A 14,640-nucleotide genomic window follows, 5' to 3' on the forward strand; every position below is an offset into this window, starting at 1 on the left:
TCTTCTTCTTCTGGGACTCCTATAATCCAAACGTTGGTGCATTTAATATTGTCCCAGAGGTCTCTGAGACTATCCTTAGTTCTTTTCATTTTTTTACTTTATTATGCTCTTCAGAAGTTATTTCCACCATTTTATCTTCCACCTCAATGATTCGTTCAGAATTCTGCTTCAGATATTCTGCTATTGATTCCTTCTAGAGTATTTTTAATTTCAGTAATTGTGTTGTTTGTCTCTGCATGCTTATTCTTTAATTCTTCTAGGTCTTGGTTCATTGGTTCTTGCATTTTCTCCATTTTGTCTTCAAGGTTTTGATAATCTTTGCTATCATTATTCTGAATTCTTTTTCAGGTAGTTTGCATATTTCCTCTTCATTTATTTGGACTTCTAGGGTTTCTAGTTTCTTCCTTCACTTGTGTGGTATTTCTCTGCCTTTTCATTATTTTTTTTAACTTATTGTGTTTGAGGTCTCCTTTTCCCAGTCTTCAAAGTTGAGTTCTTTCTTCCTTTTGGTTTCTGTCCTCCTAAGTTTGGTCCGGGCTTCCCTGGTGGCTCAGAGGTTAAAGCGCCTGCCTGCCATTCGGGAGACCTGGGTTCAATCCCTGGGTTGGGAAGATTCCCTGGAGAAGGAAATGGCAACCCACTCCAGTATTCTTACCTGGAGAGTCCCATGGACAGAGGAGCCTGGTGGGCTACAGTCCATGGGGTTGCAAAGAGTGGGACATGACTGAGCTACTTCACTTTCAGGGTGAGATTTGTGCTGAGTTTTTGTTTGTTTGTTTGTTTGTTTTTCCTCTGATGGGCAAGGCTGAGTGAGGTGGTAATCCTGTCTGATGATGACTGGGTTTGTATTTTTGTTTTGTTTGTTGTTTGGATGAGGTGTCCTGCACAGGGTGCTACTGGTGGTTGGGTGATGCTGGGTCTTGTATTCCAGTGGTTTCCTTTGTGTGAGTTCTCACTATTTGATACCCCCCTAGGGTTAGTTCTCTGGTAGTCTAGGGTCTTGGAGTCAGTGCTCCCACTCCAAAGGCTCAGGGCTTGATCTCTGCTTCCTAATGTAGTGGCAGGGCTTCCCAGGTGGCTCAGCAGGAAAGAATCTGCCTGCCAGTCAAACATCTCCACAGAGAATATGAGGCTCTTCCCCCACAAGTCCTTGAGCAGTCTCTCCAGTGGTCCCAAGCATCCCAGCTGCTATCTTTCTCTTCATCTGAATAAGTGTTTCTTAAGGTCTCCAAGTGCTTCCTTGAACAAAATAGCCATAGCACAATAGTCTTTATCCACTCCTGAAAGTTTAGATTAGGGTGCATGTGTCCTTTTAAATTAAGCACAGGAAACTCAGCTCAGCTGCTCTGTGATGATCCAGAGGGGTGGAGGGGGATGAAGGTCCGAAGGGGAGGGGATACATGCACACCTAGAGCCGATTCACTTCATTGTACAGCAGAAACTGTTACTGAGTCCAGGCTGACTCAGCTCACTGCAGGACAGGCCAGCAAATCCGAGAGAGGAGGGTTTGAGGCAAGGAACAGATTTTAATTGGGGAGCCGGCTGACAGAGAAGATGCCAGGCTAGTGCCTCAAAATAACCATCTTGTCAGGGCCTAGTTGCCAGGTTCTTTCATACAGCAGAGATGGGGGCCAAGATTCTTTTTATAAGTGTACCTTCATGTGCTCAGATCACCAGCAACAACAATCTTTGAGCCTCAAGACGAGCTGCAGGATAGCTAGTTCAGCTAGCACCAAAAAGGTGGGACAGCAGCACTGATTCAGAAAATGAGGCAGAAAAAAGTTCATGGCAGGCTTGCAGATTGGCTGTCTAACCAGTCCTTGCCTTTCTGTTGTCCCCAGCAAGACCTCCAACAGCCTTTCAGACTTCCACAGCAGGAATCAGAATTTCCCTGCAAATCTAAGTTTAAAGCTCTGCCTTCTATGTTGGTGTTTGGCAGAAACCAACACAATTCTCTAACACTATTACCCTTCAATTAAAAAATAAATTAATTAAAAGAAACAAGTAGAATTAAAAAAAAAACAACTATGCCTTCTACACAGAACTTTATTCTCTGAAATCAGTCCATGTTACCCCAGCATTCTAAGTTTAGCCCACTGGAATTTCCTGTAGGAAGTTTTGAACCATCACCCAACTTCTAACTAACAAGATTTTGTCCATTGCTTATATGTTTCTATACACTATTGGATCATAATAACATATCATTATTAGATATATTATTAGATCAGTCATTAGATCATTGACTATGATCATTAGATCACTGTCATGTCATGACACGTCGATCATATCATTAGATCAGTGCCAGCCAGAAACTCAACTTCAGACTCACCGACATTTAAAAGGTTTCAAACCGGAGGAGTTTTTAGTGAAACATATCTAGCTGAATGTAGTGTAAACAATCTATCTAGTGTAAACAATGCACAGTCATGCTCAGACTATCACTAAGGATAGTCTGACACATCACACTTTAACTGTCACACATTTTCAGTCTCTATTATCCATCAGAGCTTAGGCATTTTCCAGAATGATATCCAGTGAATGTCTCTTGCTCCAAACCCAATTTTCATCTCAGCTTTGGAATGCTGCTTAAGTAAGATTGCAAAGTGATAAAACTGAATGTTTGATGCCAAGAAGTTCAAAGGGAGACATTGATATACCCTGCTTTTATTGTCATTCCAAACCAAACTGTAATTTTTGATCTTAAAAGACAATTCAAAAAATCTAGTATGTATGTTGTTGTTGTGTTAATTGCTCAGTTGTGTTCAACTCTTTGTGACCCCATGGACTGTAGCCCACCAGGCTCCTCTGTCCATGGGATTCTCTAGTCAAGAACACTGGAGTGGGTAGCCATTCCCTTCTCCATGGGATCTTTCTGACCCAGAGATCAAACCTGGGTCTCCTGAATTGCAGACAGATTCTTCACCATCTGAGACACCAGGAAGTCCCTAATAGGAATACATCAGCATTAAAATAGGAACTGTGCTGCTTCAAGTAGTAATATACTGCATTTCACCTTATTCTGAGCATCACAGCGTATGACTTTTTTTTTTTTTTTTGGAGAGGAAAAATGAGCATGTCAGATGCCTCTAAATAAGACAAAATTTTCTCTTTTATTTCAAAATTTTATCAAATTTAAATTTGTTGTATCAGACTAATGTACCTTCCCACTCCTTCATTACAAATATTTTGTCATTTCTGCTATAGTTCATCTTTGACCCATGAATATTTGGGAATTCACTTTTAAGTTTCCAAACATTTAGACTATATAATCTTTTTATTGTTTATTTTCTGATGTTATTAATGCAATATGACAAGATAATATGGTTTATATAACTTAAAATTCTCAAAATTATGACTTCTTGATTGTAAGTTCTCTTTTGCCTAGTTCTAATTTGAGAGGCCTTTTTCTTTCTTTCTTTTTCTTTATTTCTCTTGTTCTTTAAAATCCCATTCTCTTTTCATTCCCATTTTAGTACATTTTCTGGCTAAATTCACTTAGCTCTTAAAGAAGCATGTCTAGTTCTGAGATCAAAGCTTTTCTTGTTCTGAGGATCCTCTGAGTTCCTCTGAGGATGCATTTTTCTTTTGACTGCTCGAAGAATAAGAAGTTCTTCGTTTACTTTCTTCCTCAAGGAATCGTGTGTGTGTGTGCTATGCTCAGATATGTCCAGCTCTTTGCAGCACCATGGACTGTAGGTTCCTCTGTCCATGGCATTTCCCAGGCAAGAATCCTGGAGTGGATTGCCATTTCCTTCCCCAGGGGATCTTCCCAACCTAGGGATCGAACCCTGTCTCCTGCATGGACAGGCAGTTTCTTTACCAGTGCTCCACCTGGGAAGCCCCAAGGAAGTGTATGCTTTCTCAATATCTTCTCCCAAGTCTGTGCTGAAGAAAACCCAGAATGTCTGCAGCTCTGTACTCACAGGCCACTGGGTGTCAGTCCTGAGCCATATTGTAGGGGCGGGGGTGGGGGTCCAGGGAACCAGAGAGTGAGGGATAGATAACGTTTAAGGAAATAACATAAGTCATAAGATCAGTAATTTTTGACCAAAGTAGGCAAGAGAAACCTTAGGAAGAGTCAGAAGAAAATACAATTGTCATCATCACGAGTTTGAAAAAGTTGCTCGAGGTGCTTAAATAAAGCTGGTACCAAAGGATCCTACCTTCCCCCTTTGTTATCACCAAGGTAAGCATGGTCCAAAGTGAGCTGAAAACCCACCAAGGGTGACTCTCCATGCCACGGGGGCTCCTGCACAGGCTCATCACTTGTTTCCCAGGATTTCAAAACAAAGCCACGGAACCGAGCTCTCATCAGTCAGCCCCCAGGCTGTCCTGCTCTATGAGCCCTTAACCGTGGATCAGTGCTGCCTCCCACTGCCCTGCTTCCAGAACTTACTGACAGCACTGCTGGAGAGAAGTCCAGCCATGGGAATTGGCGTTTTCACAGATGTATAATTGTTCGTCTCATCAGTTCAGTTCAGTTGCTCAGTTGTGTCTGACTCTTCATGACCCCATGGACTGCCGCACGCCAGGCTTCCCTGTCCATCACCAACTCGCAGAGCTTGCTCAAACTCATGTCCATCGAGGCGGTGATGCCATCCAACCACCTCATACTCTATCGTCCCCTTCTCCTCCTGCCTTCAATATTTCCCAGAATCAGGGTCTTTTCCAAGGAGTCAGTTCTTCGCATCAGGGAGCCAAAGTATTGGAGCTTCAGTTTCAGCATCAGTCCTTCCAATGACTATTCAGTGTTGATTTCCTTTAGGATTGACTGGTTTGATCTCCTTGAAGTCCAAGGAACTCTCAAGAGTCTTCTCCAACACCACAGCTCAAAAGCATCAATTCTTCAGCGCTTAGCTTTCTTTATGGTCCATCTCTCACATTCATACATGACTACTGGAAAAACCATAGCTTTGACTAGAGCCTTTGTTGGCTAAGTAATGTCTCTGCTTTTTAATACACTGTCTAGTTTTGTCATAACTTTTCTTCCAAGGAGCAAGTGTCTTTTAGTTTCATGGCAGGATTCTCAGTTCAGCTTGTCAGTCCCTTTCTCTAAGAGTCTCTCTTTCCCTGTCTCTCCCTTTCTCTCTCCCTCTCCATCCCCCTCAGGCCAGTATCCCAAACCTTCTTCAGCTCTCTCTCTCTCCTAGAAAAATATCTCAGTCCCACAGAAACTATTGAGTCCGCAAATCTTCATTTCCTCTCTCTCCCATCCCACCCTGCATAAATATGCTCCAGCCCATACAGGCTCATCTTCAATCTCACCTATTCTCACCTCCTGCCCCACAAATGATAAGAAATAAGGTAGCTGCCCTCCCATCTCCTCCAAGTGTCTCCCAGCACTTCACTCCATGTCTCCATCTCTGCATCCCTATAAACCCTCAATCCCCAGATCACTAATGTAATGGGATAGAGAATAGTTGGATCCTCTTAGCAAATGGCCTGAAAGTTCCTGTTGAGAATTTGTTAGAAAAATCAGTGGATAAGCCCATAGAGGTTGCAGCTGAGACTTACAGGGGATTGACTGTGGGAGCATTGCTCTGCTCTAGATAAACAAAGTCGTTCCTTGCTCTAAAGGAAAAGGAGCAAATTGGGGCGGGGAGAGGAGGAGTCAGCTGGATGGCAGAAGGCACAGATTTGCAGTTAAGCCTGAGGGAGCACCTCCAATTTTCTTGTAAGTTTTTTAACTTATGATTTTTTGATTATATAGATTACTAATAATGGGAATATGTGTTATCTCTTTCAAAACTGGGGAAAGGGCTAAGATTTCCAGTGAGGTGACATGGGATAGACCTGAGACCACATGTATGGATGTGCAGGTGGACAGAAGTATGAAGGAGCAAGCTCTCAGGTCGCTGAAATCAGGGCAGGGAGCCCTGGGCCGTGGCTTTGGACCAGGTTTATCTAAGTCTCTCAGAGGCTGGGAGGTCCCTGCCGACGTTAACGTGTTCAAGTTTCTCCCATTTGAAACAAAAGCCTCTTCTCCCTGAGCCCTCTGTAGCTCATTTTCTCTTTCTCCTTCTCTCCTTATCCAGTCTTTTGGAGATATGGTCTATGTTTGTGATGGCAGCTTCGCCATCTTCCATTAACTTCTCAACTCTGTGCTCTCTGGAAATGTTCTAACCAAGGTTGTAGATGATGTCCTCATGGAGAACATTCTCAGTGCTTAGCTTACAGGACATCTCTTCCACAGGAGGAACCACTGATAACTTTCTTGGTATCTGCTGTCATTTTCTGACCTTTCCTCTAGCCTTCTCCATGGGCTGCTCTTCTTCTTTATAGCTTGAGTGTTGGCCTTGACGTCTGAGGGGCTGCAGTTCAACCAGCACCCAGAAGGATTCTTATGTTGCTCCATTAGTTGATGGGGAAGGAGTCTGTTGAGTTGAATTTGACCACAATTCAGTCATAAAGTGGATTGTGTGAAAAAGAAAGGAAAAGTTTATGGAACCCAATAAGCATTAGAAAGGGGGATCAAGAATATTATTTTCTAAAATAATATTTATTTTTATTTATTTATCTGGTTGCACAGTCTTAGTTGCAGCACATGGAATCTTCATGGTAGCATGTTGGGTATTTAGTTTAGTTGCGGTACGTGGGATCTAGTTCCCTGACCAGGGATCAAACCCAGGCCCCCTGCATTGGGAGTGCAGATTCTTAGCCCCTGGACCACCAGGGAAGTCCCCTGTTGAGGATATTCTTGAGAATACTATTCTAAAAATGCAAGGACACAAAGTAGGTATGGAACCCAAATTGCAATACATAGAGAGAAGGTGATATTTTTGAGAGAGAAGATGCAAGTGTTCAGAAACAAGAGAAATAATGTTATAAAAATGAAACTGTATTTGGATAATTTAATAGACGGTAACATAGCTGCTTGACAAGAAAGAAAAATGGGAAGCACTGTGCTATATAAATTCTATTTGGAATGTGTTATGCAGCCATTTATCATAACCCATCAGGATCACTGAGGTACAAACAGTATCCTTTTTATTAGCTCTGATAGGCTTCACCTTCAAAAAACATTCAGATTGTGGTGGCACTACATCCTAACAGGAAAATCAATCAGTTCACTAGATGAACATTAGCAGTGAAACACAGTAAACCTTCCAGTTGTAAAATGTACCTGGTTTGTTAGACCAGATTTTCCTCCCTTGTAAATACATGACTCTTTTTTGGGGAAAGGTCTGTCCTTATTCGGTTTTCATTCATTTGACTACAGTAGCATTTCACTGCAATCCTATTTGTTCTCAGAATTTAGGGTAAAAAAGTTCCATCTTGCGTTATGTTCAAGAAAATGAGTCCAAGAAACTGCCAGAAGAACTAAATGACAACATTTTCATTCCTGTTCTAAAGCCCCATGCTCTCCAGTATGGTAGCCATGGCCAGTGTGTCTATTTAAATGTAAATTAATGAAACTTTAACGAATAAAAAAAATTCAGTTCCCCAGTTGTACCAGCCACCCTTCAAGTGTTCAGTTGTCACATGTGACTGCTTTATTGAAGAATACAGATACAGAGCATTTTATTATTGCAGAAAATTCTACTGGGCAGTATTGCCCTAGACACACAAACACACACCATAGTTATCAGTCAAGACAGCAAAGCCAAGAGACCCTGGACCCAGGAGAAGCACCACCACCCTGGTACCCCAGGTGGTAAAGCCAGTGACACCAGGAGCAGCAGGGCACCCACGACGCTGGAGACACAAGCAGCGATGAGGAGGTGGTGGACTGTGGAAGTGTTGACTCTCGATAGTAAAGAGGCAGCGCGGGGAAGAGAAAGACGGAACTTGTGCTGTAGCACCACCTGCTGGAGAACAAAAGAAAGGCTTCTAATTTCTAACTATTAGAATCAAGTAATATTAAAAAAAACACCTTACCGCTACTGGTGAAGAACCTGCCTGCCAATGCAAGAAACATTTAAAAGATGGCAATGACCCTGTATGCAAGACAGCAAAAGAGACACAGATGGAAAGAACAGACTTTTGGACTCTGTGGGAGAAGGTGAGGGTGGGGTGATTTGAGAGAATAGCATTGAAACATGTATATTACCATATGTGAAATAGATCGTCAGTCCAGGTTCGATGCCCCAGACAGGGCGCTCAGGGCCGGTGCACTGGGATGACCCTGAGGGGTGGGATGGGGAGGGAGGTGGGAGGGGGTTTCAGGATGGGGACACATGAACCCCCATGACTGATTCATGTGAATGTATGGCAAAACCACTACAATGTTGTAAAGTAATGAGCCTCCAATTAAAATAAATAAATTAATTAAAAAAACAAAACAACAACAACAAAAAACAAGTCAGCTTACTGTGGTCTAGCAGGAAAAACACATCATTTTCTCTTCCTGTTAAGAAAGGGAAAGGTTCTTTAAAATGAGTGGCATTTCATGCAGACAGGCACAAACAGTAGCCTGTCACATGTACATCACATCCCTTTGGCATCACTGGGGTTTATGTCTGTCAATTTTCAATCACAAGGCAAAAACGCAATAGATCTTTTTATATAAACCACAAAATGTGTAGAAGTGAGGGGAATAAAGCTGTTGACATTAAAAAAAAAAAAAAAAGAAATGTAAGATATGCAGGCTTGAACCCTGGGTCAAGAAGACCCCCCCTGGTATAAGAAATGGCAACGAACTCCAGTGTTCTTGCCTGGAGACTCCCACGGATAGAGGAGCCCCGAGGGCTATAGTCCATAGGGTTGCAAAGAGTGGGGCACGACTGAAGCCTGCTTTTACTGCTGAGGCCAGGATTGGAGAACTAAGATTCCACAAATTATGCAGTGTGGCCAAAAAAAGAAAAAGAAAGGCATTCACTACTTCAAATGTGCTGGCAGAGAAACAATTCATCAAGCATCATGAAGAATCATAGTAAGAGTGTATCACAAAAAAGAAAATGATGATCTTCTAGAAACCAAACTTAAGGTCACAGAATGTTGTGATCTATCTGAGAATTCAAAATAGCTGTCATGAAGAAACTCGACAAGCTACAGGAAAACTCAGGAAGGCAGTTCAGTGAGTGCGGTAATGAAATTAATGAACAGAAGAACTACTTTACCAAAGTGATTGAAACTAAAAAAGAACCAACAGAAATTCTGGAGTTGAAGAACTCAACAAGATGAAAAATGCATTAGAAAGTTTTGGAAACAGAGCAGATGATATGGAAGAGAGAATTGGCAAGTTCAAAGATAGAAATCTTAAAATGATACAGGTAGAAGAGGAAAGAGAACCGAGATCTCAAAAAGTAAGGAAATTCTAAGGGAACCATCTAACACTTTTAGGGCAGCATTAGGATAATTGGTACTCAGAGATGAGAGGGAGAAGGGTGCAGAGAAGTTATTTAAAGAAATAATCACTGAGACTTCCCAAACCTAGAGAAGGAACAGGTTATATAAGTTCATGAAGCTAAAAGAACAACTAGTTACCTCAATGCAAAAAGACCTTCTCCAAGACAAATTATATCAAAGCTGTCAAAAGTCAATGACCAAGAATGAATTTTAAAGGCAGCTGGGGGAAAGGGTGATAACCTACAAAGGAACCCCAGTTAGGCTGTATGCAGATTTCTTAGCAGAAACTCCATAAGCCAGGAGAGAATGAAGTGACCTTCTCAAAATACAGAAAGATCCTGGAAACCAACAGAAATCCAGGAACCCAAACCCAGGACAGAACAATTCCCTTGACCGCATCTAGTGGAGAACAAGTATTTATCACTAGAACATGCTGCGTGTAATTTGTGATATATACATTCATGCTTGAGTTAAGAGTTTAGGAAATTGTACCTAGTTCTCCTCCCATGATATATGTTCAGTTACTGTCAGTGAATGGCAGTAACATAAAATTTATGAAATCCTGAATTAAGGAGCACCCCCTTCCTGGAGAGTGAGAACCATGACCTGCTCAGCGGACAGTAGTTGGAATGCTAGTGCCTAGAATGCGCAGACTAGTCAAATGGCTTAAACCCACTTAAGCACCTACTTAAATCAGAATCATCTGGGGAGATTGTTAGACACACAAATCTTAAAGACCTATTCCACACCCGCTGAGTCTGGGTTTAAGGATCTTCTTGTCAGCGACTTCCCCAGGTGGCTGAGAGACAAACCCCGTGTGTAGGGCTTATATTTCATAACAAGTAAACAAGAGCATCCCCTCTAAAAAAGATCCTAGATTCCTGACCTTCCTAAAAGGGATGTGCCCCTGGATCCTGCCCTCAAGGCTCCAAGAGCCCCAGAGCTGATCTCTGAACGTCTAGGTCTTAAGCTAGACCCTGGGTTTTCCCAAATAGGTGGAAGAAAACATGCTTCCACCAGGACCTTGGGATGGCCACATGGAGGCCCCAAGAGCTCCAGTCTTCAGAGTTTAACCCCACCCCCACGAAGAAGCTCCATGGCTAGAATGCTGGGGAGATGGCCCGGGCCTCCCCACCATCCTACATGATGGGAATGACCTCTGAGACCCTAAATACCCCTCCAGATGTATTACTGAAAATGCTCAGGGATGGAAGGAGCTACTTCAAATGCCGGGGAACAAGGCTTCCTATGGAGTTCTTTCTTTTTTTTGTTGTTTTTTTAACTTATTTATTTGACTGTACCAAGTCTTAGTTGTGGCACTCAGGAGTTTAGTTGCTGCATGTGGGATCTAGTTCCCTGACCAGGGATCAAATCTGGACCCCCTGCATTGGGGGGCTCTGAATCTTAGCCACTGGACCACCAGGGAATCCCTGGAGTTCATTCTTTAAAATGGATATGACAGGAGTATCTAATTAACTGCCTTTTCTATCTCCTTGAGGGAGCCACTGGCCTGCACCCCCTCAGACATCTGAAACCTCAAATGTGTGTTGAATGTTTTTATAGTAAAGAAAATAGTTAAACCTTTTAGTTAAAAATAAACAGATAATAAACCAATGTTGGTTTCTTAGTTTTGACAAATACTCTATGTGTAGGGTCAGGCCACCCAAGATGGCTGCTCTTTTGCTCTCTGTACATCCCCTGCCCAACCAACACCTGCTTCACTGACACTCCGTTCACTTGACTGACCTTTCTACACACGTGCCCTGCTCCCAGCTAATGGCTATTCTAGCTTTCGATCAGAGCTCTCCACTATGCTTATCAAGGGGATGGTGAGGGGCGTGCCCCTCTGCTGGTTTCTCTGGTAACTGATGAGCCAAGATGATGTCAATTCCCCCCTGAAACTGGTAACCTCCCCACACCACCCCACACCAAGACTACTACCACGTCCTGTCCAGCCATCTGCTACACACGATGGAGTGTTGCTCCAGGACTTTGCTTCGGACGTGTAAGCTCCTCCATCCACTAAACCAGTGATGACTCTGTTGTTCACTCTGGGCTCTGTCTTTGGTCTTGAAGTTGGGCAAGTACAGGGCTTGTAAGCCTGGGCTGGTACGTGGCAGCCCAGCACCTTGGTAATGTAAGATGTCAACACTGAGGGGAAATGGGTGAGAAGTATAGGAGAATTCTCTCCCTTTGCAGTTTTAAATTATTCTAAAATAAAAGTTTGTTAAAAATAGATGGAAACCACCTGCTAGAGCCTGCAGGGCTCCATTTGGGCCTGTCTTAGATCCCAGCCCTTCTGCGGGGTCTTGCCTCTCTGACGGAGGCTCAGCTTCCATGACCTGGGTTTCTCTCATTCCATCATCCCTTAGGATGGTGTCTCAGCCCTGCTCTCCTCGTGGGCTGGATGGAACTTCTTATAAAAACCTCTATTAAATCCTTACTACCAGCCCATCCAAGCCACATCCAGCAGTTTCTTCCAACCCGGCACCCCCGAGCCCGATCTCCTGGGAGACTACTGTATTATTTCCATCTAGCTGAGATCATAAGATTGAAATGGTGTGGAATTAATTTACCTGCATCTAAGATTTGGCTTGAAATGTATTTCCTCTATTGATATTCCTTGCATATGTACCTCCTATAAAAAATGACATGAGACACTGTGAGTGGGGATGGAAAAGAAAGAAAATTGGGAGGGGTCATCAACTTTACTTGAAATACTTTTAAAGGGCACATTTTAACTCATAGGGAGTGGCCAGGGATGAGAGTGGATTTTTTAAAATCATGCTCCAGCATGCTTATTTTAGGTGGTAACTCTTCAGAGGGACAATTTTGAAAAAATTTACAGTGAGCATTGGGCCCTTTTGAAACTCCCAGTCATAAGAATATGAAGAAAGTAGGGGGAAATGTTCTCTTTGTGAGGTACTCTGAATGGAATGCATTGTGTGAGGCAAAAAGAAAACTTCATTTGGGTAAGATGCTAATTGTATTCTTCCTTATCACCCAGGAGAAGCTGACAACCTATATTTTACTCCTCAAAAAAGAAAATAAAAGGCTTAACTCATTCAGGTGGGTAACTCAGGAATGTCTAAGAGCACAGTGGAATGAAATGTTTCCTTTTTATTTTCTCTTTTGAAAAACATTAACCCAATTGTTTATTCCAAAAGTGTGATGTGGCCTGCAGGATCCTGGAACACTGACTGACCATTTATTTATCAGATATATTAGGCATGCAAAGCTAGGAACTGTTCTCGCCTGGAGCTTTGCAAGGTGTGGCCCTTGCAATGTTCCATCTAGAAGCATGGCACATATTAACATACCTTCAGAATGAGGCAGTGGTTCTCAGCTGAGGGTAATTTTTCTTTCCACCCCGCCACCAGACGTTTGGTCGTGTCTGGAGGCAATTTTGATAGTCCAAGCTGTAGCTGGGGTGGGGATGGGGAATGAAGCTGCTGGCTCTAGTGTATAGAGGTTAGGGATGCCGCTAAACAGCCTACCATGCATGAAACAGCCCCAACGGCAAAGTATCCCGTCCGCAATGTCAATAGTGCCAGGGTAGAGGTGGTGCAGTGGTAAAGAACCTGCCTGACAATGCCCAGAGACACAGGAGATGCGGGTTTGATCCCTGGGTCGAGAAGATACCCCTGGAGGAAAGGGCAACCCCCTCCAGAATTCTTGCCTGGGAAATTCCATGGACAGAGGAGCCTGGCGGGCTATAGGGGTCAGAAAGAGTCAGACACAACTGAGCACTCACATGCACAGAGCAATGCAAAAGTTTCTTCAAGGTGGAAAAAATATTATAATTACATTATAGTGGTATTAGTCTAGAGCTCTGAGTCAGATACTAGTCAGGTGCTCCAGAGGAGCAGAGAAGGAAAGATCACGTCCACTTGGGGTGATCAGAGAAGGTTTCAGGCCTTCAAGTGGATTTTCTGTGATTCAGGGTACCTCATTTCTCCTAAGTCTTTGGGCCATCTAGAGTCCCTAAATCTTGTATTTCTGTATTTCAGGCAATATTCTGTATTTCAGTACCTGGTGAAAAATCCTTGCCTGGCCAAATAATTTGATTCTTTGTGCTGGAAAGTGACAGGATTCATTCAGAAGCCCCAAGCTTCCTCCTGGCTTGAAGTAAGTGACAATTCTTTCTCTGATTCTCTACTTGGTGACCCCAAACCCCATAAAATATGATTCTCTGTCTGCTGTGGTTAATGTGTTCCTGTATCTGTCTCTCCCAACATGGAAATATAGCATTTTGCTTATAATTTCGAGGGATCCAGAGGTCCCCAGGAACACATCTCTGAACCTAAGGGTGCATGGGACCCAGAAAAAATATTTTCCTCCAAAGTTTACTGAGCAACAAAATCTACTGGGTCGGTGAGAGCCCTTGGAACTGAGCCAGCTGTATTCCCAAAATCAACAAGCTCTTTTTCACATGCTACACTCATCTGCCTCTTGTTTTTCTATCATTGAATTATGTTTGATTTTGCTACTGCTGCTTCATTAAAATCACTTTAGCTCATGTCATGACTTGTCAAAATCCAACTCCCATAGGAGATTTTCTAACCCACAAGGATGGCTTTCTCTCAATCATAAAGAACATTTCTGGTGAGTTCCCTCAAGATAAGGGAACTGCTAGTGAGTGTGTCCATGAAGTCCTAGAGGAGGGGATCTTTGCTTGAAGGAGCTTAAGAAAAACCACCAGCAAAGTCTGTGGTCGGTACACAAAATATTGCTTCAGGGTGCCCCAAAAATAGCCTGACTCTACCCAGAAGAGAGGTGCCAGGAACTGCGTTGCTACTGTGAACATGCCTGAAGACCCAGCTGATGGGTCAGCAGCAGTGCATGCGTGCTCGGTGGTGTCTGACTCTTTGCGACCCCGTGGACTCAATGGACGTGAGTTTGTGCAAACTCCGGGAGATAGTGAAGGACCCAGAAGTCTGGCAAAGCAGCGGACAGGACTGAGTGACTGAACAATATCAAAGGTAGTCAGGCATGGCTACTGAACCTTGAAATATGGCTAGTCCAGGGGACTCTTTACCCCCTCTCAGTGTCTATGCTGGGAGCTTTGTACTTTCCTCCTCTTCAATAAATCCTGTTCGCTTGCTACCATGAGTGTCTGCATGTTTGTGGATTCCATTCTTCTGCTCTGCGAACAAGAACTCTGATTCCAGTCTCAAGAGCAGCCCTGAAATATGCACTGAGCTGAAATATCACCTTCCAAAGGACCCTTGTATTGTTCTGCTGCCAGTAGATGGGGAAGGCTGGTGCCCTCCAGTCTGCTGGGGAACCCAGAGCCCCACACATCCTCAACTGGGTTGGGAGAGCCTGACAACGTGTTGGACATCAGAAAAT

General features: G+C 43.3%; 1 protein-coding gene and 1 long non-coding RNA gene across 4 annotated transcripts in view; one reads left to right on the forward strand and one right to left on the reverse strand.

Annotated features, from left to right (window-relative positions):
• The window catches only part of LOC110150686 (cytidine monophosphate-N-acetylneuraminic acid hydroxylase), a 293,016-nt gene that overhangs the window by 126,073 nt on the left and 152,303 nt on the right, over nucleotides 1-14,640 (reverse strand). The window lies entirely within an intron of this gene.
• Nucleotides 1-14,640, forward strand: part of LOC110138448 (uncharacterized) — a 77,665-nt gene that overhangs the window by 26,367 nt on the left and 36,658 nt on the right. For both annotated transcript variants that reach the window (XR_011483859.1, XR_011483860.1), the window contains 2 exons: nucleotides 12,296-12,357; nucleotides 13,299-13,416. This is a non-coding gene — a long non-coding RNA (uncharacterized lncRNA). The remainder of the gene's footprint in view (nucleotides 1-12,295; nucleotides 12,358-13,298; nucleotides 13,417-14,640) is intronic.

This window comes from Odocoileus virginianus, chromosome 27, assembly GCF_023699985.2.
Source record: "Odocoileus virginianus isolate 20LAN1187 ecotype Illinois chromosome 27, Ovbor_1.2, whole genome shotgun sequence".
Taxonomy (NCBI): domain Eukaryota; kingdom Metazoa; phylum Chordata; class Mammalia; order Artiodactyla; family Cervidae; genus Odocoileus; species Odocoileus virginianus.